Raw genomic sequence first — 27,761 nt, forward strand, 5'->3', positions numbered from 1 at the left:
CCTAGAGCTGAGACTAAAAGCTATACTCCGAACTGTAGATTAGTGGTTCTCAAACTTTAACCTGCATCAGAATCACATGGAGGACTTGTGAAAACACAGATTTCTGGATCCAACCACAGAGTTTCTGATTCAGTAGGCAGGTCCTAGGTAAGGCTCAATAATTTGCTTTTCTAGCAGGTTCCCAGATGATGCTGAGGCTGCTGATTCCTAGTCTGGGGAGCACATTTTGAGAACCTTACATCTGCACAGCCAGAGTTCTGACTGTGGCAAATTCTTTCTCTGAACAGAGCTACTGTGTCTAAGAACTCTGCAACTGAAGTCATAACCATAGTCTTTTCAAGGTGAGCAAAGAGATTCTGATTGTTGTCACCACTGCATAATACACACATGGCATAGTATCCCCTGATCATTTAAGCTCATTTTCTCACCTTTTGGTCAAATAATGATGATCGTTAGACAACTTAAGTAAACTGTTTCAAATTTTATCTTAAGTTTTACAAAATTAGCCTATAAGAGTACAGTATCTTAGGTAGATAATAATGAGAGGACTCATTATAAGGATACTGATAATCACTATGGTGTCAAATCAAAACACTATAATATAAATGCTGTTTTAAAATTCAATATCAAAATATCTGACACATATGTACAATTACACAAAAACTTCATTTAAATTTAAGAAAATGATCACAGTAATAATACAAAAGACTTAGGTAGGTATAAAAGTAAGCATTAAGGCCACATGCAGAATTTATGGAGAAAGCACTTAAATAGTCAAATAAACAAGTTTTAAAAAGATAAATGCTTGTAATAACTACCAATAATAAATGAAGAAAATAGATTGAAAAGCATGAAAGAAAATGAGGTATTTTAGATACTCGTTTTGCGGAGTATTTTCACTGTGTTCATTATTAATGGAAAGAAGTATATATCTACAAATTTCATTAAGCCATTCTTTGCAGCATTCATGTTCTCTGACCAGTTGTGAGAAAAAAAGAAAGCTATTAAGTTTTCCAGATGATTAAGAAATTGTTTTATACGTTTTGCTTTTATTTTAAGGCATTTTTCTCTTTTATATTAACTTGTACATGCAAATCTAATACAGTGTATAAGTTATGTTGGGGGTTGCCTACATGATAATTATAGGACAATAGTGTGGCAAACACATTAGGTAAGAATTTGAAACTAATCAGTGTTTGTTTTATTTTAATTAATATACTTCATTTTTTAGAGTAATTTTAAGTTTACAGAAAAAGCGAGCAAAAAGTACAGAGTTCTCATCAAACCTTCCCCACTAGCCCCTGTCCCTGCACAGTTTCCCTATTAGAATATTTTGCATTAGTGTAGTTTATTTGTTGGAACTGATGAACCAATATTGATGCATTATTATTAACTAAGTCTCCATTTATATTAAGGTTCACTCTGTGTTGTATAGTTCTATGTGTTTTGTCAACCGCATGATGTCATGTACCCATGATTACAGTATCATATAGAATATTTCCACTCCCCAAAACACTCCCTGTGCTCCACCTATTTACCCCTTCCTCCTTATCTTCAAGCCCCTAGAGGCCCCTATTTTTTTTACTGCCTTTATAGTTCTTTTGACTTTTCCAGAATATCACATAGTTGAAATCATATAGTATATAGCCTTTCAGACAGGCATCTTTCACTTAGCAATATGCACTTAAGTTTCCTCCATGTCTTTTTTGGCTTGGTGGCTCATTTCTTTTTTTTTTATTACTGAATAATATTCCATTATAGCGATATATCACAGTTTGTTTATCCATTCAACTACTGAAGGACATCTTGGTTGCTTTCAAGTTTTGGCAATTTTGAATAAAGCAGCTATAAACATTTGTGTGCAAGTTTTTTTGTGTGGACATTAGTTTTCAACTCTTTTGGGTAAATGCCTAGGGGCATGATAGTTCGATCACATGCTAAGACTTTATTTAGTTTTCATAAGAAACTGCCTGTCTTATTTCCAGTAACAATGAATGAGATTTCCTGTTGTTCCACATCCTTGCCAGTGTTTATTGTTGTTAATATTTTGGATTTCAGCCATTTTGATAGGTGTATAGGGGTATCTCTTTTTAAAATTATTGGTTCCCTAATTACATATGATATGGAGTGTCTTTTCATATGCTTATTTATTAACTGCAAAACTTACTTGGGGAGGCGTCCAGAGCATATTATTATCTGAACCATAACTTCAGTGAACAAACGAAAAGTTTATTGTCTTTAAATTACTATTTTCCTCTCATGTGATCTCAGTGGAAACTCTCAAATTCAGCGTGTTATTACATCTACTTCCTAAGATTATTCATTCAAAATATCAAACAAAAATACTTGCAAAATTATCTACTTAAAATAAAGTTGGGCTTCCCTGGTGGCGCAGTGGTTGAGAGTCCGCCTGCTGATGCAGGGGACACGGGTTCGTGCCCCGGTCGGGGAAGATCCCACATGCTGCGGAGCCGCTGGGCCCGTGAGCCATGGCCGCTGGGCCTGCGCGTCCGGAGCCTGTGTTCCGCAACGGGAGAGGCCACAACAGTGAGAGGCCCGTGTACCGCAAAAATAAATAAATAAATAAAGTTTAAAAAGGAATATGTTTTGCTAACAATTACTTTATAGAGAATTTCTGAAATGCTCCTGCAAAAATTGAAATAAAGTTTGTTAAGAGATTAAGTTCCAATAACAAAATCATCCTCATGTTCTAATCAATTTTTCATTTGTAATACATATATAATATATATATAGTATATATAGTATATATAGTCTGTGTGGAGATAAATGTAATATATTTGTGTAAACTTCCCTAGATTTATTTCTATAATTGTATAGAAAAAATTAAATTATTAATCTCTCATCTTATGGGAAATTCAGTCATCTCCTAATAGAAATATATATTTAATGAAATTATATTATTTTAATTGATGCACCTATGTGCTGCTATTGGCATTTCTTTTGCTAATAAAATTAAACTTTATTCATTCCAGAAAATGACTGGGAGGCAATTTTAACAATATATTTTTGTGGACAACTGAGAATTTTGTTCATATAGAACACTCTGTGTTTTACGACCAGGTAACCAACTAGTCATATTGCACTTTCTAAGTCTCTGCTAATAATTTATCCGTATATAATACTTGAAGACAATGAAGAAAGTTATCATTTTAATATCTGCTTCATCAATAACAATTATTAGCTTAAAGTGAAGTTATAAAAATCACATGAACTACTGATCCTTTCTATTAGGAAAATTTTGTTGGGTAATTAACTGGACAGGAACACATTTGTCAGGTGTTATGAAGTAATATACCTCCCTCAATGACTGATGCTATTCATCCTTCATATGTATTCATAGCTACATATTTACATTGTTGCTGTTCAGCTCTCTTGTAAAGAAAAGGCTGGAACATTGTCACTATCTCCTATCCCATGTCGAATTTAAAATATAAGAAAACGTATACCCTTTCAAATAGCCATGTTGAACAAATTATAATAAAATAAAGCTTGGCTTTCAATGAAACTCGCTTTCAGTAAATCTAGATCAGAAAGTCAGACTTAATACCAACACCAAACACAGTGAAGCCAGTGCTAGAATCCAATTTGTTATTCTAAGGCCATAGGTATACTCTAAGTAAATAGGTACATGAGTATGAATGCAAAGACCTTTACAACTATGGACCTAGGAAACACTTCCATGGCTCATCCTTCATGAAATGTGACATTGAGAGGAATGACTGCCAACTGGCAGAAGATACATTCATACAAGCAGCAGCTGACAGAGATAGGAGTGATGGTTAGCAAGGGAATGAGACTGGGGAAAGCAGGAGGTTCTTTGAGACCACTTCTTCCCTCAGTTTTTAGTATGACACTTTGTTCAAGCATCTGGCTTTTTCAGCTCTACCAGGTAGCTGCAGGAGTATCGGCAGCACTTGAGATGCACAATAGAGAGGCAATTGAGATAGCTGTCCATTGATCAGCACTTGTAGTTTAGTCTGAAAGAGTGAATTGGAGTTACTTGTGCTACTCTAAGCAGCAGCAGTTGAACTAAAAAGGAATTATTATTCATAAAAGTATATTAACAAACCGGGGGATTCATAGAAATAGGTAGACTTGTGACACTTGCAAAATACTGGAATGCTTGTTAGCAAGTGGGAGAGTGCTTGTACTACCATTTGGACAGAAATGTAAATGTGACCTCCTTCTGCCAATGAACCAATGAAGCATAGGGAGATATAAATGAAATATATATCATAGAGACCTAAGCCTTTTATCAAATTGCACCTCCCCTCTCTATGGTTTATATATATATCATTCTGAAGTGACTGGCCTCTTGGTAATTCTATGAAAGAACAGATAGTATTAATAGTAAAAATGATGGTGCTAATTGTGTTACGTTTGGATGCTTACTATGTAATATACACTGTGCCTAAACCTACATATGCATTATCTCATTTAATTTTCACAATAACACTAAGAATTAACATTACTATTTGTATTTTATAAGTAGAAAACACTGATATTCAAATAATTGGTATAGTTAAGATTGATAGCCTGGAGTTCAAACTCTCAAGTACTGTTACAATCATATCTCAGAAATGATGTTTAATATCACAAAATATTAATATGCTTGATAATTTTAGGTTGGCAATAATTGATTAATTTTATTACTCTTCATGTCAATAGCATACTTTTCCCAATACATGTAATTGTGCTCGATCATAGTGGATTATCATTATAGAAGATCACATAAGTAAATATGTTACTCCAAACTAGCACATATATATACATACATACTGGACTAATTTAGTCCATTAATATAAAATCATACTTGAGAAAATGTACATGAATACACAGTATTATATTATAACTTAATCAAGTGGTTAGTTCATTTTAATTAATTCTTACAGTTGCTTTTTCTGATCACATAAAAAGTGAGAAACCCATATGATTTTGCAGTTACTCTATTAATTCACAATAATGTGAACAATTTCTATGTTAAAAATTGAACAGGATTGAATTAAAATGAAACAGCCACATTAAGTGTTAATCAACTAAAAGTATCACAGTTGATATAAAATAAATTTAATGTCCTTATTTTAGATCCTACAGCAAAATTAATTATACTTATGTTAGCATATTTTATACAATGAAAATCTGAAATGCCACTAAAATACAGAATGACACACAAAAAGAGCAACTGATATTGGCTACACAGATTAATTGTTTCAATTGAAACCAAAATACTTTACACTGTAAGTATTAATTTGGATATTTCCAGTGTGATAAGATTTTTACATAGCTAGAAATGAAAAGACAAGTTTACTACATTGTCTCAGTTTCAAATTTTCTAGGTTACGATTCTATCCAGCTGCTTATAAAAGAAAACATCTTAGTGACTATATAGGGGGCTTAATTGTGCTATCAGAGTACGAATAGAGAATTGCATGTTCACAGCATGTCATAAGTAATAATAGGATTAGACAAGTCAGAGGATACAAAGGCTGGGAGACTATTTAGACAAGAGGAATTCAAAGGGATATCACAAATACAAGTAGTCAGCAGGTTTGAAGTCAAAGTTCTAGATCCAGGAAATGCAGGAAATTTGATCAGCCATAATATGAATCAGGAAGGCATGGTAGTTTGGGGTTTAAATCCAAGGGCTAGAAATCCATCAATATAGAATAGATAGGTCAGGAATGTATAGTTAGGTGAGTGCAGATAGATGAACATTAGAATGATTATGGGGTAGGAGGGTAAGAAGGGAGGGGGGAGGAAAAATACCTCAATATCAGGGAGTCTAGACAAAGAATTTCTTTCTGCTGAGTAGAACTGTGGTTCTTTCCTGATAGTTATAACAATATTATTAAAAATGCAAAGGCAATAAAGGCCTCACAGGTTTATAACCAAGGGTTATATAAAGGTTCTAGATCCTTGCCAGCTCGTATAAATTTTCAAAGCTCTCAAGTAAAATAGGATGAAATACACAACATGACTTCCTCATGTGGTGTAGAAATAACTCGTGTTTTCACTCTAATGAAATACACGTGGAGTAGAGTGTGATGGGTGTTATCTTCCCATTTGTGATTATGTTATACTGAAACAGAGATGTTATTTACAAGTAAACTCTGTGACAATTGATAGGTTAAATGACTGATCTGTCATATTTCCAATAAATACTTGAGGAATTTTTCAAGTGTCTGGTTTAACGCTGTCTATTTGACAATTTGAGCATGATAGAAGAGGCCTTATTTTCAGCTGCAAAACACTTGGTTGAAATGAAACCTTACGCTATGTAAACTAATCCAGTTGAAGCTTGGAGTTAGCACCCAGAGCTTCTCCAAGTAAAGGCTCAGCATTCTACAAAGCCCATTTGAAAGTCCACTGGTCTAAGAAATACAGAGGATCATCAAGAAATTATTGCTGAATTGAAAAAGCTCATGCAATCGAAAGTCTTAAGAGGTCTGAATATTCACCAAGAGTTAAAAGTAAAACATTCAGTCAAAAAAATATTTATCACAATGTCATTATTTTTGTTTGTTTGTATTGTTTTGTTTATTTTTATTGTCTTTTAAAATTGGTAGCCTCTTTCTAAACTGAGGCAGCAATATACTGAAATGGTATCCAGGTTTTTAAAACATGTTGAAACTGAAATTTTTCAAAATTATAAGAAAAACATTGCTAAAGGACTGAGAAAAGTGTCCAAAGGATCAAAGGTAGTACTGAATATTAAGATACTTTAATCAAAAAAAATTTAATTCTTCAACATAAGTAAAAAAAAAAAATCACCAGTAATGACACACTTGTGATTGTAGCTATTTGATGCCATTATACAGTATAGAGTTGCTGATATTAGTGAGGAAGAGTGTTAGAATAGCACATATCTGAGCTGTCATACTGTTTATTGAAAAGATAGAAAATATGGAAGTATTCTAATAAAAAATTAAATAAAAACTAAGACTAATTAAAATAATGTGGGTCAAATCTCACACACATACAGAATAAAAAGCAGTAGACAGAATAAAAAGCAGGAGGAAGCTTCAAGCTAGGACAGGAGAGATAGCTGAAAACCAACCTGCATTTTCCATGCAAATGTAATAGATGCAAATGCTGTGGAGAAAAGTCATGCATTAGCCAGAAGATCTATGGCAGGTTTGATGGCTTCTAGGTCATGAAAGGAACTGATAATGAAGGAGCCAAGATCCAAAGATAGGGCTTTGAAGAGTCAGCCTACAAAATTCTATTTTAGAGTAATAAAGTAGTAGATCAATGTGGATATTCAAGGTAGTACAAAATTAACACTCATTGTCATATTAGCAGTGCTTGAATATGCCTCTCCAACTTCTCATTAAAACACACAAAATAAGAACAATAAAAAACAAATTGATTCAAACTAGCAAATGCACCAAATATTGAGTCATAAAGCTGACCAGGAAGGTATGAAAGCGCTCATTTTACACCCTCGAATTACGTTAAAAAACATACAGTTAATTCTCAATACCCTTAAAATTTTTAAAGCTCATTAATTTTAAATATGTTACATACTTCACTGACTTAGTAAACAGCATATTCTAATACAATTTGGTATCTTAATAAATTTAGGGTTGTCATTATGAATATCAATTACTATGCTCTATTACAATGACAGCTTTGGGCTGTTTGTTCAAGACCTAATTGTGAGCTGCTCTGTAAGATAAACACAGTTTAGCAGAAGAATGAGAAATAGATATTTGATGCTGGACGTCCGTATCCTTTCTCTTTATGTTGCTCTCTTTAGTCCACTGCTAATTCAAAAGTGTATCTTTATATTGTTTCCTCTGTTCTCCTCAAATCTGCTGATCTCTAGTTTTAAGAGGAAAAAAACTAATGGCTTTCATAGGCAAACAGAAAACAGTTATAATTTTTAAATAAACTTTCTAATTTTAAAGTCGATCATCATTTACAGAAAAATTGTGAAAATACTATAGAGTTTCCATATACCACATATATAGCCTCTTTTACTATTAAAACCTTACATTATATGGTCTTTGTGTCACAATTAATGAACAAATATTGATACATTATTATTAAATAAAATTATAAAGAATGATTTCCTAAAAAATCCCCTGTGCTTTATGTAGTCAACTCTTCTCCCACCCTGTGCATGAAGATCACACAGCTATAGCACATAGTGTAGTTCGTGGAATCAGGGAATAATTTCTAAATTCTGTGATCTTTAACTTGGTGCCTAAAGAATCCAGACGTGATTCCTAAAATCAAGAAACCATAGTTTGATCCTTGGCCCTACCAGATCTTATTTTGTCAAGTCCTGAAAACTGACTGGATCTTAGATTTCTCATCTGTAAAAGGAGAACACTGAATAAGATTAATTCTATAGTGCCTTTAATAGCACTAATTTTTTTTAAAAAATTATAAATCTATTATGCAAGCAATAAATTAAATGAATGTGAATTCAAAACCTTTTGTCAACAAGAAAAATAAAAGTAGTATAAATTTTGTAGAACCTAAAAATTATGTTATTAAAGTTCCAAAAACATTAGAAAATTAATGTTTTCCAAGAAAATTAATGTTTTAGTGTGTTGTTACAGATCTTTGAACCAGTTCAACTTTTAAACCTCTGCCTCCTGAGTTGGTTCATTGATTACTTGATCTATAGATGAACATATGCAACTATTTTGAGGTAATTGGTTTTCTAGATTTTTAAAAATGTCTTTCCAGGGAAAGAAAAATTAGTAGAACCTTAAAATGCACTCTGAACCAAATTTTTGAAGTAAACAAATTTAGTGCAGAGGTTCTGGCTGTAGGAAATAGAGATAATATCTATTTTATCTGTGTGGAGAATCACGTTGTCAAAGATGGTCTTTGCCATAAGCTAATGTATGGAGGCATTCCATTCAAAACAATTCTGGTATGGCCTTCAAATTACTATGTATTAGCCAAAGAAAAGAAAATGCTTTTCAGGAACAATTATTTCTTGCCTAGTGATTTTCATCCTGCTACAATAACTTTTTTTCCTGATATCTCTCTGACAAAAGTAGTTTGCCAATAGCTTCAGACACGTTCTTTTCAAGCTAGGCCTCAAGGGGAGAATTTTAGATAGAAGAAAAGGAAACGCCAACACTTATATTTTAATATGTCTAGGAGGGTATATGCAAATTGCCTAATAGACTTTACTAATATATCTCAATTTCATTAAAAGATTGCTGGTGTAAAATTTAAAATTAATTATGTATATTGTAATTTCTGGATATAATAAATTTAAAATTGAAAGTTATTATGAATTAAAAATGTATGTTTAATCTATATTTTAAAAATAACTCAAATATGTATAGACAATTAGAATGAATTTTTCCAGACTGGAATTTATAGCATTCATCAGGTAATAATTGGGTTTTTAATTAAAATCCTCAAGGTCTAAATTATGCATTTCTTCCCAACGTTTTTCATGGCCTGTGTTTAAATGTCTATTTTAAAATATTTGTTTAGAACCTGAAACCTGTTTTCACTTGGAAACTGTTATTCTTCTTAAAAAGAAAATAAAATGGTGTCTGACAAAAACATTTGAGCCATAACATTCATTTATTCTTGTCATAAATATTTAGTATTCCATGTAGTATTCTATATTAAGCACTGAAAATAAAAGAGTGAACAATATCATGTCTTCCTTGAAGAAACTCATACTTGAATGAGAAAAAGTATCCTAATCTGAGAGTCTCTTTAATTTTTTTCCATTCAAAGGTATTCAGCAGTATATCAGTTAAATTCGCAGTTCTATGTCTCTTAGGTACAATTTGGTATATTTATCAGGAAAGTATAGGTTTCAGAGGATGTGTACTTGCCAAAGATATAGCCTCTCCTCATTTCTGTGAAAGCAACTCCTCTTCCATTAAACGACAAGGTGATGATTCATCCCACTCTCCAGTTACTCAAATGGGAAAGCCAGTTTTTTCTTGTATTTCACATTCCTACACCTCACTGTTTCTGGCCTTTAATTAGGATTGGGTTTCAGCATGACTTAGGGAGACAATGGGAGCAAGATATTTCCCCAATTTCTGAATGTCTAGTTACAATAGCTATCATAAGAAATTGAATCTTTACTTTGACTCTGACACATGGAGGGAAAGCTATTACGGTAAGAACAGCAAAGTGGAAGAAAATTGCGTTTCTCCTCTTTGCCAAATAAGATACCAATAAACAGTGCAATATCCCTCAGAGAATAACAGAGAATAGCACTACATTTAAAATTTTGAAAGGCACAGAAGTGACAATACATGCTAAAGTTCTCCTTTATTCTCCCGCTTGTTAATGGTAAAGTGAATGCATCTTGGATATCAAAGTAGGTTAATGTAAACTATGATGTGATATAGTCTTCTTATGAGAAATTCAATATAATACTTGGCCCCCTGGTATGTGGATGTTAAACTGGACAATGTTTACCTTTGCACCAGTAAAATTTGATGTACCTACTAACATATGAAAAACAAAATAAAAATTGACAGAACCAAAGGGCAAAATAGACACAAAATCATAGTTAAAGTGTTAAATACAAATTGTTCAGTGCTTGAAAGAGCAGAAAAATAAATAATATAGATTTGAAGAACACAGTTAACTACCTTGAGTTAATTAAATATATATACATGTGTTTTTGTGAGTGTGTGTGTATAGTCGTTGGGAAAACAACTGCAGAACACACATGTTTTTCAATTTCAAAGAACTTCCGTAATGTAAACTTAATTTGCTCAATGGATTTAAATGAATTATAATAACGGAAAACAAGAAATCAATAACATAAAGATGATTAGATAATCCTCAAATGTTTGGAAATTAAGCATCCCAACATCCCCGAGTATGTCAGTCATTGAGCTTAAAACTTAACATGTGACTGTCTAACTTAGTTCTCACAACATCTCTATGAGAAAATTTTTATTATCCCTATTCTACACAGAATAAGACTGAGGTTGTGATATTATAAATGACTCTGCTAATGTCATACGACCAGTAAGTGGTAGAGCTTGGATTTGAACTCTGGGATACTAGGCTTAACTGCAAGTGGAGAGCCTCCCATATAGATTCCACTTCTAGCAAAGTATTTTAAATAATTGTTTACATGTTCATGTGGCCTGCAATATTTGTGAAGTATACAAAACCAACATCCACATCTTCCTCATGTTTCTCATATAACCTCTACATAATGTCTTGCTACATGATGACTGCTTAACAAATGTTAGCTGAATTGAATATTATCTGTGGTTCAACAGCAGACAATCTAGCATCTGAAGCTACCTATACCTGTTCTTCCAAGGCAGAGCATTCATCAAACATCTACTATGTGTTTTCCTATGACAAAATGATTCTACAATAGTAACAAGCAATTAGATAAATATACAGATATGGTTTTTTCTATTAATGCACTGATATGTTGAAGATATTTTACAGCTGGCACAATTAAGTAATTTCCTTCAACTCAAGAACTAAGCCTTAATAAACCAGGAAACCAAAGTCAATTTAATGACTTATTTAAATAGATCAAGAGTAAAATGTCAAATTTATAGTGAAACAAACACACATACAAACAAAAATATATTTTTAAAGTTACCGATAATTGATAGTGTTGGCTTTAACATGACCTCTCAAGACTCCTTAACCATGAATATTGATGGTGGGTATTTTATTATATTAAAACAACTCTTTATAAGTAGAACCTGAATCTTTACTTTTTTAGTACTCTTTAAACATTTACTTTAATTACTGTGTAATTATCTTTTATCATTTTCTCTCCCTTGATTATTTGAGCATTCCTCATGTACATGCCATGTATCCACAATGATATATCTGAAGATCTGCATGTGGGTGACATCATATAACATATGCAGTATAAGGGACCTAGAAAATACCAATGAAAAATTTGTCCTATAAGAGTTCAATGATTGCCTTTAAAAGAAAACTTATTGCCTAATACTATTGCCTAATACTTTTAAATAGTTGAAACAATAGTCATTGACTGAGGAATAAACTAAGATCTTCTACTTCGTGGAGTTTAATAATATTAAAATAAAAAAACAGATTTCTGTTTTAATCCATTTAATTTTTTATAAGACAAAAGGGATGTTAAGTTCCCAAACAGTGATTTAAATCATAAATTTCCAAATGTCTGAAGATTGTAATCAATATATTTTAACAATTATAAATCCTCTTTAGTTGCTAGAGTGTAAATCTGGTGAATTAAATGACTATATAACATTTTGCTGTTACTGTTACTTTTGCACATTCATCTTTAGTTAATGAAATCCTTGCTTTTTTCTATCTCTTATAGTATTATTTTATGTATGAAAATTATCCTAAAGAGAAAAATATAGAACATGTTTATAAAAATACTACTCCCTCGTCTTTACTTTTAAACTACATATAAAAGGAACAGAGAGTACTCAAGGGCTTTTGAATAGAAGAATTATCCTGAAAATTGCACCGAGTGGCTCATGTATGTGCAGTAAACAATTTTACCCATTTAATGGATGGCAAGAGGGAAAGGAATTCCCGAATTTATTTTTAGCATGTTTTAGCTTCAATGAGTTATGTGAAATTGTGAATCATGCTTCATGTCCCATTTGTATGGTGCCGAATCTGTTCAGATATTAAAGTTAGCTCTCCGAGGCATCCTGAAAATGTTTACCCTACAGCTCAGATTGTGTCCATATGCTAGTAAAGTACTGTTTAAATTGGTAGCGAACATAACCTTTCCATCTACAACAAAAATATGCAACTAAAAAAATCCTCAGTACAATGTTAAAAAAGTGATAGCTTTTAATGTTAGCTTTCTGTTCCCTCTTCATTCTAAAATTTTGTGTTACTATATTTTACTACCATGAGACTTTATGTCCTTGAAATCCAAATTCTCTAGTTAACACTATAAACCAAGATCCAGAGACTACTGAGCAAGTTCCTGAAGTTAAAATATCAGATCATTTGGTACAAACAACTGTCATTATTATATTTTTTCTTAGAAAAATATGCTTTTGAGATCATGCTTACAGAACATACTCATGATTTCAATCCCACACAATACTTTAACTCCATAAGGTGTGTGGGTGGCTGTTTCAAATTGACATAGTTTTGTGTTATTTTTTACATGCAAAATTATTATCAGATGGAAGGGAAATTAAATATTCTGAATGTGATAAAAAACCTCAGTGTTCTTGACTTAAATCACCAACTGCTAACTACTGCTAAAGTTTATCCATTTTGGGAAAATGAACAAACTTGACAACATCAGTAGTCTTAACAAAAAATAAGAATAGAACATTGTCAAAATATCTGAACAAAATTCTTGTGTGAAATGGCTGGATGTATAAAGATGAGAAAAATTGATAAATGATCCATACTTTACCAAATAATTTACTGATACTTACTAAAATATTTTCCAAAATGTAATCATTGACATGAATATTTTTAGATTGACTTTATGAAATATTTTATGATATACATTTTAATAGTGAAATAAATATAACACTTTACAGAAAATTCTATCCCTGTTTTTCAGTCACAGGTTACTTCAACCGATAGGAAATTAAGCCTCTTTTGTCAAATAAGAACATCACAATATGCTTACCAATGATGTAATATAATGTAGGATCAATTCAATAACCTCAGTAATCCATATTATAAGGCAAATGAAATATATTATATCAGTTATTTTGTCAGGTTATCATGGATATATACATAAATTTTTGAATATTAGTGGATTTAAGAAATAATGAGGTTTATAAACTAACATTATAAGCACTTTTATGAAAGAGTTTTCATGGCATCGTAGGCAGAAATGGTAGCTGCATGTTCGCTGTGCTCCTCCATGTTAGAGGTTCTTGATTTTTTTCCCTAATCTAATATGGGAAAATATAGCATATCATTAGTGCTTTATTTTTCATTTTCCCTGAATTCTAATGTGAAGGGAATGGGTTCCTTGACATCCAGTATTTTGGAATTTGTTTGCAAAGCTTACTTTTGTTCTCTCTTCTATGAATATTCCTCTTATATCTCTAATGTGATTTTCCATTAACTTGTTTTATCACTACATTGTATTCTTGCTATATTACTGATTTTAACTCCTTGTCTATCAACATTATCCAGCTTTAGAATAATTGTTTTTCAGTCTGTTACAGTGATAAACAGCAAGCAAAACAGAGCAGTTCACCTCCCTGTGCATGGAGAACTCTTACTAGTCAGCTAAATCACACCGTAATACATCTACTTTAAGATGATTTCTGGGCAGCAATGCCACCAGAGATCCTAGCTCCAAGTACTCTTGGAGATATGAGAGTCCTCTAAGCCCTCAGATTATCTATTATCTCCTCAACCCCTCTCCACCAAAAAAAAAACAATCTGTAGTTGCATCTTCAAGAAGGAGGAAGGTATGGTCCAAATTTCAAATTTCCAAAGTTCCTTACAAGATGACCAGCCATCTTTGATCTAGTGGCTAAATTGCTCCCCTTGAAAGTTGATAGATCTCAGTAAGACGTACTCAGATCATCATCTTTAACGAAACCCCCATCATCTTTATTATTTTAAAAATAAATTTAAATTGTTGCTGTACAAAACAAGACAAAAGATTAAACCCTTTCTTTTCACAATTACTTAGTGAATGTACCTTATATTACATTATTAAACATAAATCAGCTTTCAGGACTGAAGAATATATTCCCCCCGGGAGTGTCAGTTGCCTGCACCTCTCAGCTAAGTCCTTTTCTTTTAATTAACCTTTGTTGAAAAAATCCATTTTGTCTATCCTTATGTCTAATCCTAGGGTCTGTTTACCTTCAATGGCCAGTGGATGTGGGGCCCCATTTCAGTATAACACTGAACCATCAAAGCCTCAAGACTCCCCGTGGGATTGGCTGAGGACTTTGTTCTGATTACTTTGCACCCCAACTTCTCTCTTTGCCCAGTCCTATTTGTAACTCCTCCTCACATGCATTGATATTGAGATCACTTCCCAGTGAATTCTTGAACTCAAATCTCTACCTCAGTCTATTTCTTGGAAATACATTTGCATATTGCCCATTACCAATCTTAAAATACACTAACATATCTTACAAACTTTACTATTATTTTTCCCCTAAATAAATCATTTTTTGAAGCAGAGAAAGTAGTAAACACAGGGAATACTGAGTTAGCCAAATTGCCTCATGAAACAAACAAATAAAAAAGTAGAAATCACTACAAAGAATGGAAAGAACAATAATCACACTTTATAACCTAGTTGGGAGTCAAATAGCTAATTGGCATTATTGTGAAACCACAGACAGAAGGAGCATTCACGGCTACATTTTAAACAATGATTTATCCAAATGCCCTAAAACAAGACCTGACCACAAGGAATAAAACCCTTATCATCTGGAAGATGATCCTTTATATGGCTCCTCAAACTGTAATAAAATTCAAATTAGGCATACACAATTTTTAGTAATACTAACAAAACAAAATGAAAGGATCATTATGACAGCACTGTGGGTGATATAACATTGACCTATCTGGTCTAAAAGAATTCATGGTTTAAGGAGTCGATAAAGTGTTTCCATATCATAAAACGTATGTGAAAGTCATGGTGGATTAAAAAGTCTCTGACTTAGCAAGTATAACTTTGAAAAATTAAGCAAAGTCTAGCCTAATTATAAATGCTATTTTACAAAACTTAATCTCCTGAGAGAAGCAATGAGTCCCAGACCCTGACCAAAATTCATTGACTTGATAATCCATGTCCTATAAAGCTGGCTACTCTGAGGTGGTTATGTTTCTTGTTGCTTTTATAGGATCACCACAAACCAAAAGTATCAAAATAAATGTCTTTATAAACTTAAGAATCTTTATAAACCCATTCAAAATAGTCATATATAATATCAAATTGAATTGTAAATGACTTAAGATGAGCTAAATGTTTAAAGTTCATATTTATAAAGATTAATTTTTGAATTTTATTATATTGATATATTTACATTTAATAAATTCTACATTAGAATGCATTAAACATAGGATTGTAAGGGATTTTCTCCAAGTACATAACTTCTTATTTATTAAAGAGAAGAACAGAAAACTCTTGAATTTTTTATAAATTCTCTGTATGTTCACATTATTAGCAGCAGTTTGCATGGCAATTATTATAATACTGATATCATAGTAGGAATTTTTTTCAAAGCCCACTTTTAAACGTTGCACAGAGAGAAACTTCATACCCTGTAGTAATGCTGAGTAATGTAGTCCTCCTCTGAATTGGAGGTACTCATTCATTAGTCCCACCACGTACTCTGACATCTCTTGTCCAAGAACTGCATCTTTTCTGAATATTCAGTGTCTAAGACATGATAATAAGAGCTAACTGAGATATCATCTCCCACCGGTCAGAATGGCCATCATCAAAAAATCTGGAAACAATAAATGCTGGAAAGGGTGTAGAGAAAAGGGAACACTCTTGCACTGCTGGTGGGGATGTAAATTGATACAGCCACTATGGAGAACAGTATGGAGGTTCCTTAAAAAACTAAAAATAGAATTACCATATGACCCAGCAATCTCACTCCTGGGCATATACCCTGAGAAAACCATAATTCAAAAAGAGTCATGTACCAAAATGTTCATTGCAGCTCTATATACAATAGCCAGGAGATGGAAACAACCTAAGTGTCTATCATCGGATGAATGGATAAAGAAGATGTGGCACATACGTACAATGGAATATTACTCAGCCATAAAAAGAAACGAAATTGAGTTATTTGTAGTGAGGTGGATGGACCTAGAGTCTGTCATACAGAGTGAAGTAAGTCAGAAAGAGAAAGACAAATACCGTATGCTAACACATATATATGGAATCTAAGAAAAAAAAACATGTCATGAAGAACCTAGGGGTAAGACAGGAATAAAGACACAGACCTACTAGAGAATGGACTTGAGGATATGGGGAGGGGGAAGGGTAAGCTATGACAAAGTGAGAGAGTGGCATGGACATATATATACTACCAAACATAAAATAGATAGCTAGTGGGAAGCAGCCGCATAGCACAGAGAGATCAGCTCGGTGCTTTGTGACCACCTAGAGGGGTGGGATAGGGAGGATGGGAGGGAGGGAGACACAAGAGGGAAGAGATATGGAAACATATATATATGTATAACTGATTCACTTTGTTATAAAGCAGAAACTAACACACCATTGTAAAGCAATTATACTCCAAAAAAGATGTTAAAAAAAAAATTAAAAAATAATAAAAAAAGATTCATATGGAAAGAAAAAAAAAAAGAGCTAACTGAACAATTTCCCATTTAGCTGTTGCCAAAACTCACCCCTCTTTCATTTTTATATTTGCTATAGAAATGAAAGGATTACCAGTTTGCTTTTAAATGAGTGCTTTACCATCAGGCACATTAAAATGTATGAGTATATTGGGATCATTTTTTTTTAAATAAAAAGAGTATAAGCACACCTTTTTTTTCATATAACAATGCAGTCACAGCTTATGAGCTAAAAAGAAGTTCTAATTCAGACAGAGCTTTATAAATAAGACTTTATCTATTCTTTATTACATCCTGTTAACATCATGCTCATTCCTGTCTCTCTAACAGAGATAACTATATTTTATCCTAACTCTCTATCACTGGAATTTAATGAATCATGCTATCTATATTTTGTCAAAGAGGCTGTCCTGTTTTTGGAGAAATACAATATCATAGTTTATAGTTAAACTGATGCTTTAATTAAAGTAAAATTCTGGTATTTTATGTATTGAAATGCAATCCAAACTAAATTATTCTCATTCCAAGTAACCTTGACTGCTGAAATCTATTTCTCTTAGAGTCAATCTTCTCTGCATTGCCCTGATCAGACACACATGTTGTCAGCCACCCTCCCCCAACTCATGGGCAGTTCTGCCCATTAAAATCATTAGTGAATTTGATTTTAAAGGCAGGTGACTTCAAAAGCCTTTTTAAGAAAAGGCAATCTCTTTTAAGAAACACAACAGCAGATAACATGTTTGGAGCCAGAAGGCATTAATTTGAATCCTGGCTTTAACCTCTATTACTTTAGACAAATTACTAAACATCTCTTAGCCTTAAGATATTTCCTTAGAATGGGAAATATAATAATAATAGCTAACATATATTAGGCACTTACTATCTTTTGGGAAATCCTCTAAACAATTTACATGCTTGCATCATTTAAATGCACAACAACCATATAAGATTGGCATTATTAAATCCCCATTTTCCAAATAAGTAAACTGGAGATAATACTACTTGTCTCTCTTATTCTTTAGGGTTGCAGAGAACATAAATTTGGTTAATGTAAATGAGAATGTCTCCTGATAAAAGTTACCGTTCTTTCTCCTCCTGCCCCCTTCTCTGTTCTAGACCACCTGTCCTCTTCATGAAATTATTGATATATACATTTACCTGCTTAACCTGTGAAACTACTTCAGTCTTCAGAGTCACAGGATCAACGTATCTTAGCAGCACAATTTTGCAAAACAATCCTGGAACTTAAGAGAAAGTGAAAAAAATTGGAGGAAGGAAAAGCTTGAGCACTTCAGAAGAAGGTAAATATAGAGTTCTCCAGGTTGTGGGAGTGAAAGGAGCAGAGATATATACCAGTGCGACTCTTCTCAGAGACACCCCATCCTTCATAGTGATGGTAAAAAGACTGTTTAGGGTGAGACTTTAATATGTGATATTTTTATTTATTATATATATGTATGTATATATATATATATATATATACACACACACACATATATAAGATTATTCAGATGACCAAATTATATTTCTCATGTATATTTGGTCTTCATCCATGGTGTCTTACTCACAGCCCTGAAATCCACCAGAAATTCCCAAGTGTTGAGAGTGATTTAAATGTCTTTTGTTATGTTAATGAGGTAACTTTTGGAAATCACCTAAGCCTGGCGGCTGGTTACCAATGGTGTGATTAGAGAGTTGGAACTTTAAGTCTCACCCTGACCTCAGAGAGGGGAAAGGGCCTGGTGGTAGAAATCAATGATTTAATCAAGTGTGCCCTTGTGATGAGGCCTGAGTAAAAATCCAAAACAGGGACTTCCTTTGAGGTCCAGTGACTAAGACATCGCGCTCCCAATGCAGGGGGACTGCGTTCAACCACTGGTCAGGGAACTAGATCCCGCAGGCTGCAACGAAGATTCCGCGTGCCTCAACTAAGACCCGGCACAGCCAAATAAATAAATATTTTAAAGAAATCCAAAACCTTTGTTTTGGATCTGGACAGCTTCTGGGTTGGTGAACTTGTGGAGAAAGCAGTGCACCCAGGGCTTCCCTGGTGGCGCAGTGGCTGAGAGTCCGCCTGCCGGTGCAGGGAACACGGTTCATGCTCCGGTCCGGGAGGATCCCACATGCCGCGGAGCGGCTGGGACCTGGAGAGAGCACAGCAGCTCCTCGCCCTGTGCATATCTTCCACCTGGCTATTCCTGAGTTTTATCCTTTTATAATACACCAGTGATCTAGTAAGTAAAATGTTTCTCTGAGTTTTGTGAGCTCTAGAATTAATTGAATTAATTGAACCTGAGGAAGAAGTCAGTTAATCAGAAGTATGGGTAGCAATTCGGCCAGCCTAACGACTGAAGTTTGAAGTTCAGGAATCATGTGAACCTTCAGCCTGTAGTCAGTGGGTCAGAAGCACAGGTAACAACCTTGGCTTGTGACTGGCATCTGAAGTAGGTGGGGAGATGGTCTTATAGAACTGAACCCTTAACCTGTGGAATCTGATGCTATCTCTGGGTAGATAGTGTGAGAATTGAGTTATATTGTAGACACGAAGGTGGTGTCATGAAGACCTGCTTGGTGGCGTGGGGGACACCCCCCCCAATAGTGGAATTGGGTCCAGAACCCTTTTAATTACTATTGCGAGCAGATAGAAATTATAGCAAAATGTATATATTTGAATTCCTTCCAAGTGAACATATTGACCATAACCCGAAATAATGGTGTTTTATTTGCCATCATCTTAATTTTCAATGAATATGTTTTTACAGCACACATACACTGCAGATAAGAACAATTCCTCCACTTCAGATAGTCTGAGGGGCACGTAGCTTTTAATAAATAAGAGGATTAATAAAGAAATTGTTTATTATTAGAAAGCATCTTTAGCAGAAATTCCTAACAGTTCAGCTTCTAACAGAAATTCCTAACAGTTCAGATAATTTTCCTTCACTAGTGCTAAAGAGATTCAGTCGTTGTGTCAAAACACTTTCATCAAACTATACCAATGGTGTTCGTAAGCCAGGATACTGCACTTAAAAGTACAATTTTATACCATTTTTCTCCTAAGAAATTTCGAAGTCACCAACAGATTGGTACACTAATGTAATATGTTAAAACTAGATTTACAAAGAATCAATATGACCAATATTCATTCATTCACCACCTGTTTATGTCTGTGCCAAGCCTTTTTCTGGGTATTAGGAAAATAAACTTGAGTAAGTCAACTTCCTGGCTTCAGGGAGCTCCAAGTCTAGTGGAGGAGGCAAATATAAAAACAGAAAATACAAAATAAGGAGGAAAAAAGCAAAGTAGAAGTATGTACAGTGTGTGATAAAATATTTTTGTAACCGTGACTGAGGGTATGCGGTTGATGTTGGGAAAGGCACCATAAAGTTTCTCCATATGCTGCATCAAAGGATGTTTGTGATTTAGGCAGGTGGGGTCTGCAGAGGATGTAGAGTAGGGCAAGAAATGCAATGGATGTAGAGATAAGAATATCACTCTGTGTATGGAATTATAAAAATAATGATAAAGTATGAAGCAGGGGAGTGGTGACACTCAGTGCCTATAAGGTAATTGTATAATCCCTTAACATTGCTGAAAAGGTCTTTTAGGGTCTGTTATGATCTACCATCCAGCCTCCTTCACCTTGCTGCCCTTAGCCCTTTTACTCCAGTCTCACCAGTTATATTGTTTCTCCCTCTCTCCACAGGGTTTGTGCCCACTGTGTTCTATCTAGAAACATTCCCAACACTTAACATCTAGCGTCTTTCAGATCTCAGCTCAAGTGTCAATTTCACAGTGAATATTCAGATGATTCTCTCCCCATTTTAAGTCAGATTTCTTACTTAGTTATTCATCAGTTTATACTTGAATACTTATTTGTAAGTTTATTGGATTAAAGAATGTTTCCCTCACTTGACTGTTCCCTAAGAATAGGAACTGAGTCTGATTTTTGCTTTTCAGTGCTTAGTCTAGGGCCAAAACTCAGTAGGTAGCCAACAGATACTTGTTTAATGAATAAAATTATAATTTGTGATATAGTATTAATACCTGGTATAGTTCACATGGACACATAAAGCATAATATATAACATAAAATACATAATGTAAACTAATATATTTAATATGTATATACCATTTAATATGCAAAAGGAAGAGATTGCTGACTATCTGCCTGATAGACATTTGTCTTTCAGTTTAATGACAAAAACTCCAATTTTATTCAGGGCAGTGACTGTTTGACTAAAAGGTTTTCTTCCCTTGAATCTCTCACAGTTAGTTGTGACCAATGAGATCGAAGTAGATGTAATTCTCTGAGATTTTGTGGAAAATTTCCTAAAGAGAGCTGACTCAACTGAGTAGTGTCTGTATTTTTCTGAATCCATGTGCTTTTTTTTTTTTTTTTTTTTTAGAGCTGCTTAAAACTTGAACAAGATGCTTTGAGATAAGCTGGACTGTGAAGTGACCTTAAGGATGGAAGCCATGGGTTACAATTAGGTATCAGAAAGATACAAGGAAGTTGGGTCCACTAATCAGTCTACTTTGTAATTTTTTCTTTACCTGAGAAACAAAATTATACTATATATGATAATAAATATATTACTTGGTAAACTTATTGTAGTTGCAATGAATAGATATTCTGTAACAGGGGAAAAGTGGAGGAGTAACTAGTCAGGGATTATTTGAATTGTCAACTAGTAAAATAATGATGCGCTAACTGCAAAAGCTATTGTGAAGAAATGATAAATAATACGGGAATGTAAATTGGTGCAGTCACCATGGAAAACAGTATGGAGTTTCCTCAAAACAAAAATAGAACTATCATATGATCCAACAATTTCACTCCTGGGTATATATCTGAAGAAAATAAAAAACACTAATTTGAAAAGATACATGTACGCCAGTGTTCATAGCAGCATTATTTACAAAAGTCAAGATATGGAAGCAAATTAAGTGTCCATCAACAGATGAATGGATAAAGAAGATGTAATATATACATCTATCTATCTATCTATCTATATACAATGGAATATTATTCAGCCATAAAAAATGAAATTCTGCCATTTGCAACAACATGAATGGACCTAGAGAGTATTATGCTGAGTGAAATAAGTCAGATAAAGACAAATACCGTATGTTATCACTTCTATATAGAATCTGAAAAAATAAAACGAATATATATACAAAACAGAAACAGACTCGCAGATATAGAGAGCAAACTAGTTGTTACCAGAGGGGAGAGCAATGGGGGAAGGGGCAAGACAGGGGTAGGGGATTAAGAGATACAAACTACTATGTATGAAACAGATAAGCTACAAGGATATATTGTACAGCACAGGGAAATACAGTCATTGTTTTATAACTGTAAATGGATTATAATCTCTAAAATTATTGAGTCACTATGTTGTACACCTGAAACTAGTACAATACTGTAAATCAACTATACTTCAATAAAAAGAGAAGTGATCACTAATAAACTGTGATTGAATTTGGCAAAAGGGAAATATTACATTGCTTTCTAGAATGATTGCAACAATAGAAACTTCTGAGGATGTGTACTTTTAGGTAAATATGAGATTTTTTTAAAGATATGTTGAAATTAAGCTAATGGGATGACAGGTTAATGTATTTAATGTGTACAACTAGAATACTAGAACTCACTGAATATGACACATCAGTTTATGAAAATATTTCCCAAATACTTTTGGCAGGGTACTTGGAGGGAATTTACTTCCTGTAAATACTCTGCTCACCAGGGTATTTATATAAACAGGTATTATATAAATGGGTATTTATATAAACAGGGTATTTATATATTCCTATAAACAGTGCTCACCAACCCACTCTGGAAATTTTTCCTTCATTTTTTTCTTTTTCTTTTCCTTTAGGGGAAATTCATATAACATAAAATTAACCATTTAACATGAACAATTCAGTGCTGTTTAGTACATTCACAGTGTTATGCAACCACCACTTCTATCTAGTTCCAAAATGTTTTCATCACCCCCAAATAAAACCCCATACTCATTGAGCAGTTGCTCCCCATTTTCCCCTTCTCCTGACCACAAGTCTGCTTCTGTCTCTATGGACTTATCTGTTCTAGATATTTCATATGAATGGAATAATGTAATATGTGACTTTTTGTGTCTTCTTTCACTTAGCATATTTTTGAGGTTCATCCTCATTGTAGCATATATTAGTACTCCATTCCTTTTTATGGTTGCCTGTTTCTTATTCTTTAAACTCTCTTTTTTACATGTGGGATAATGTATTAGTTTTTCTTAAAGTGATTTTGTGTTCCCTATTTCACCTAGATCCACCAGGTTCCCTGCTGCCCTAGAAATAAACCATGCTTGTCTCCAACTTTGATGTCTTTGCTAGTGCAGTTCCAATTACTAAAGCTCTCTTCCTCCCCAATCCCATATATTCAAATTCTTATGTCGCTTAGCCACCTCCTATTCTACTTTATCCGTTAAATTCACTTACCATCCCTCAGAAGAAAAGTTCCTTGGAAATTAGTCTTATAATAACTTGTTTTGTCAATTAAATGTTATTGAGAATATGTCAATCGCCATGTAGATTGAAAGCTTAAGGGCAGAAATCATATAATTTATTTCTACATCATACTATACAGAGTCTCCAATACATTGCAAATGATTGAAAGAAAAGGTACAATTTATAGACTTAAAAAATATTAGAGTTGCATTGTCATTGTACTTTCCTATTTACAAGGTGGTTGCTTATACATTACCTCAGTTTACTTGTAGAGGACCCAGCTTCCAGGATATCAGAGTAGAGGTTACTAATCCTGATTTTTGGACTAAAAATTTTCTCCCAAAGACTCATTTACTATAATTAATTGGCAGGGCAGAGCCTGAAAAATAAACTTTTAACTGTGGAGGGGGCATGTATATCAGTCTAAAAAGTTAGGGTAGAAGATACATAATTTTCTTTATTTTTTTATAACTGAATTTGCTTTGAAGCCTATTTGGCCTGAATGCTATAAACTTAATTAAGTTGAGATCAGTGGGGTTTGTCTAGTGACAAGATGTATACGGTGGTAGCTGTGAATTGCTACTTGTCCTCAATTTCACGACCATGATTACAGCTGCAGTGACTTCCATCATTTTATTGATGGGCTCCAAAAACTGTTGCTTAGTTATTCTCATTCCTATTGACAAAGTTTCTTTCAATTCCTATGGTTCTGTCTGTGATAAGTGATTTTTTCATTCTCGGAAAACTGTGACCTTTTTGGTGCCCACAGCATGCGGCAGCACAGAGAAGATTTTGCAAGCACCTCAGTTGCCTGTATATGTGATGTGGCCAATTTTCTTTCAGTGTCTTACAGCCTTGATTGAATTTGCCTAGTAAAGTGGGGAAAGGATTTCTCCTCTGACAGTTCATAAACTTAAAAAAAAAAACAAAACAGCTTTTATTGAGGTATAATTGACATATAAAATTAGATATTTAAAGTATACATTGTGGTGAGTTAACACACATATATTTTGTGAAAGGATTCACACTCGCATGACTGACCTTCCTACATATTGTGCCCCAGCCCCAACTAATGATTGTTCTGACCTTTAGATCAGAACATCTTCACCTGGATAGCATATCAAAGGGGCAGTGAGAGGCCTTCGCCTCTGCGTTTCCCTGGTAACTGATGAGCCAACCTGACTCCAATTAATTCTCCCTATAACTGCTAACCTCCCACGCCTCCCGGGATGTGAAGCGTCCCGCCATGTCTTGCTCACCGTCTGCTGCACAGAGTAGGGTGTTGCTCCAGAACCTCACTTCAGACAGGTAAGCGCCCCCTGTCCATTAAACCATTGATGTCTCTGTTGCTGACTCAGGGCTCTTTCTTCAGTCTTGAAGCTGGGCACGTACGGGGCTTGCAGGCCTGCGGGGTGCAGCCAAACAACTGTCAGAACAGCCAGGAGACGGAGGAAACTCCCGTGAGCTCCAAGATGTCGGGAAATAAGGATGGGAGTGGAAAGTTGTGGGAGCCGTCCACTAACATGTGAAAGTTATGGGTGTAATCCTGGGGTGGCGGTCCACTAAAGTGGGGCCCAAAAGTTGTGGGAGTAATGCTGAAAGCTGTGGGAGAAATCCCCGGGTGGCCGTCCACTCATATCGGGGGCCCTGTGGTGGCTGTTCTTGATGAATGGGGGCCTCCAAGAGAGTACGGGGAACTCATAGACACCCCTAAGGCTGTTGCCGAAATATTGGCCACTGTTACAATGGGGGAAAAGAAGCTACACGATAAAGCAGTAGCCGCAGCTGCGGACTGGTTGTTGCTTTTTGTATTAAGAAAGGCCACAGAGGCTGAGCTAACAGCTGAGGCGAGGTTAACTTGAATGCTGATTCCTGTTCCTCTGAAAGTGAGGCATGTGACTGTGAGTGGATATGTGTTATTGTCTATTACTGTTATTTGTTTAAACTGAATTTGCTATTTAGAAACTGAGAAAAATATTTCCTGAAAATGGCCAAAATTGGAATCTTTTGACATTATAAAACTGGTTTTGCATACGCCCTTAGAGGAAGTTAGCTTTCTAAAAGGAATTGTTATTTCTCTTCTTGTGCCTTTAAGATGTAAATGATCTACTTGGGCTCTCAGGAACTTTAATTCCTAAGAGTGAAGAGGAAAAAAAGGCCTTAAACTTTAGTAGGAAAACTGTGAGATCTCTGTGTCTATATAGACATATGCATGTCTGTGTGTAATTTATAAATATGAGGTGTCTCTACCTCCAAATGGCATTGTCAAGATTGGTTTGTGGATGAGCTCTGTTTAACTTGGCTTAAAAGAAATTATGTGCTTATATGAATTCTCAGAAATATAAAAGAATGAATTTCAGGTTAATGTGATTTGGGAAATATTTAGTACTGAATCAATATCTGGTATTGTAGCTACTTAAGCTCCTTGGTTTGATTAATATAGGCATGTGTTTAGAGTCATCAATATTAAGTATAATACTTTTGTTGTACCTAGGTTTACTAGAAATCAAATTAGACATTATTATATCTGTTGCAAATTTGTCGCAGGGAAAATAACTTGACATGATGAAACTAAGTAAATGTAAATGAGATAAGACCTTTTAGGTAAACTCTATAGGAATAATTATGTTTTGGGAATGTCTGTCTAAAATAGTCTCTCCAGATTTTGGTAACTTGAAACTAAACTAGGTTAAATGAAGAGAATTCATTGACTATCTGGGTCATTTCAAATAGGATAAAATATTGGAACATTAATTGCTGGGCAGGTCTAAGTTTACCCACCTTTGTCTTCTTAGGAGAGGAAGACTAAAGCATAAGTTCCAATCAAGAAATGCTGATATGACAAACAGTTCACAATTATTTGCTTCTTGGTTTTTGCCAGAGATTAAGGTTTTTAAGCCTTAAGATTATAATCGGTCATAATTCTGGTTATTGTAACCAAGTTTCTTTATCAATTACATTGTGATCAGGTGTTTAACCATGACTGTTTAAGTTATTGTTGTGCTCTGATGCTTTTGCAAAAGTGCTTCACCTTCAAGAAGATTCATAGGAAGGACCTTTAGACAAATACAGGTGTCTGATAAATTTCAGATCATACACTAGCCATTCAGTATGAAGATAGTTGTACGATTTTGTAAATGTCCTTTATAAAGTTGAAGAAATTTCCCTGTATTCCTAGTTTGAGAGTTTTTACCATGAATACATGTTGGATATTTTTCAAATGATTTTCTGCATCATTTGAGATGATATATTTTTATTTATCCTGTTGATGTGGCATACATTGATATTTCAAATGTTAAACCAACCTGAGGATCTGATATTAATTGTCCTTGGTTGTGATGTATAACTCTTTTATACATTGTTGGATTCAATTTGCTATTATTTTGGGGGGATATTTCATTGATGGTAATAAGATATATTAGGTCTGCAGCTTTCCTGTAATGTTGGATTCAATTTGCTATTATTTTAGGGAATATTTCATTGATGGTAATAAGATATATAAGTCTGTAGCTTTCCTCTCTTGTATTTTTTCTGTTTTAGTATTAAGATAATTCTGGAGTTATTGAATTATTTAGGAAATATTCTCTCTGCTTCTATTTTCTGGAAGAGATTGTAGATAATTAGCATCATTTCTTAAATATTTGGGAAAATGACCAGTAAAACCATTAGACTGCATTATGTTTTTAGAATTTTGTTAATTATTAATACAATGTTCCAGTAGATAGAGCCATTCAGATTATCTACTACTCCTGTGTGTGTCTTCGTAGTTTGTGTCTTTCAAGTTACTGGTTTATTTCATCAAAGTGCTCAAATTTGTGGGCATATAGTTTTCATAGCATTTCTTTATTATCCTTCCCTTCGAATATTCATGGGATCAGTAGTGATGTCCCTCTTTCATTTCAGAAAGAGGAAATATTGGTAATATGTGTCTTTTCTCCATTTCTTGGTTAGCCTTGGTTATTTAGTTTTAATAATATTTTTGAAAGACCAGTT

The 27,761-nt window shown here is 34.0% G+C and overlaps 1 long non-coding RNA gene across 1 annotated transcript; it reads left to right on the top strand.

The window, feature by feature from the left end:
• On the top strand, positions 1-22,507 carry LOC137225821 (uncharacterized). Its single transcript, XR_010944041.1, has 3 exons — positions 1-341; positions 18,394-18,578; positions 21,686-22,507. It is a non-coding gene; the product is annotated as an uncharacterized lncRNA (long non-coding RNA).
• The last annotated feature ends 5,254 nt before the right edge of the window (positions 22,508-27,761 follow it).

This window comes from Pseudorca crassidens, chromosome 6 (assembly GCF_039906515.1).
Source record: "Pseudorca crassidens isolate mPseCra1 chromosome 6, mPseCra1.hap1, whole genome shotgun sequence".
NCBI classification, from domain to species: Eukaryota; Metazoa; Chordata; class Mammalia; order Artiodactyla; family Delphinidae; genus Pseudorca; species Pseudorca crassidens.